Source organism: Cynara cardunculus (genome assembly GCF_001531365.2).
Source record: "Cynara cardunculus var. scolymus isolate 2C chromosome LG 10, CcrdV1, whole genome shotgun sequence".
Classification (NCBI taxonomy): domain Eukaryota; kingdom Viridiplantae; phylum Streptophyta; class Magnoliopsida; order Asterales; family Asteraceae; genus Cynara; species Cynara cardunculus.
The window spans coordinates 19,311,358-19,313,138 of NC_037537.1; positions in this window are offsets into that span (position 1 = coordinate 19,311,358).

Genomic DNA, 1,781 nt, shown 5'->3' on the forward strand with positions numbered 1-1,781 from the left:
TCGGATGGAAATGGGAATGGGAAATTCATTTTTTCTCGGTGGGAAGGGGGGGAGGGATCAGAAGAGGTATGAAAGATGGGTTGAAGTAACTTACCATACCCAGGATAATAGTCTCCTTCAACGAGGTTATTGTGTTTGTGCATATAACGTTCAAAATCGTAAGTACTCTTGAAATTTGAAAGCTTTGCCGTAAAATCCTGCAATTGTATATTTCGTGCATTGAGGTAAAGCCAACAAGACGTGTCAAAACAGTAATAGAAAAATATATTACTAGTGAAATATGCTATTCTAGCTACTGTATTTACAAATTTTATGAGGGCGAGCAGTTTTACGCTAGAGACCTGTTCTTGACATTGACTGTTTAAATGACACATGGACTTCAAAAGACAGACAACAACTTAGTAATCAAAGAAGAAAACGCATATATATATATCCTTGAAGATAGTTAAGAGGAAGGGTAACGGCTTTGTAAATCATTACATACAGTGACCTATCAGCTAAAAGACACAAATGAGACAATATATTACCGTCCATATTTTTTTTATATGGGGTTCACTGGAAAGTGGAAATGATGAGATGAATCATACTCAAGTTATGAATTTTCAATGTGGTTGGGACTTTTGTTTAGTTTAGTAAGTTTTTCTTTTGTTCCACTTAGGACCAAAATGAAACCTGAAGTGGGTATATAAGTGACAGTTTCACCGGTTCACTACAACAAAATTGATTTTTATGACGCCTAAAACCTAGAAGCGTCGTATGAAGATACTTTATACGATTTAAGTTTACAGAACCAAACCAAAAAGCGTCGTATCTAAAAGTATTACATTAGAATTGTAGGATGCTTTAAGGTGTTTTAACAATCTTTTTAGGACACTTTTAAATAAAGTGTCATATTAACTATTTTATATAACACTATTTGGAAAGACATCATATAAAAAGATGGGTTTATGTGATACTTCTCAAAAAATTCCTATAAAATAGCATATATGATACTTTATTTTAAAAGTGTCCTAAAAAGATTGTTAAAACGTCTAAAAACGTCCTATAAACATATTGAAACGCTTTTAGATTGGATATTTTATAGTTTGGTCCTATAAATCTAACTTCTATAAATTATTCAATTAGGATGCTTAGACATTCTAGGCATCCTATAAAATCAATTATATTGTAGTGGGTGTAGCAAAGAAAAAACAACCATTTGAAAAGTCACCCGTGACCGTGACAGTTTGGGAAGATGTCGCCAGAGGAAAAAAGAACCCCACTACTAAAAAAAAGGGCATTACCGACGGATTTTTCTGGCGGAAATTCCGTCGGAAATATTTCCGACGGATTACCGACGGATTTCCGACGGATCCCAAAAAAGTCAAACAAAGTCAATATTTATCCAAATCCGCCACAGATCCCCCACAAATCCCCCACTGAATTTTTTGGAAAAAAAAATTAAAATTAGTTAAAACCGATTTGTGACGGATTTGTGACGGATTTCTTATTTATTTTGAATCCGTCACAAATCCGTCGGAAATCTGTCGCAAATTTTGTCTAATTCATTTAAATAAATTAATTAACGTTAATCCAAAAAAATTYCCGACGGATCTCCGACGGAATTTAGTTTTTAATAACAACAAATCAAATTCCGTCGGAAATCCGTCGGAAGTTTTTTTTCCTTTTTATAAAAATATATAAATACATATTGTTAGAAAAAATTTGAAAAAAGGTTTTTAAATTACCGACGGATTTCCGACGGAATTTAGATTTTATTTAAAAAAAATAAATTCCGTCGG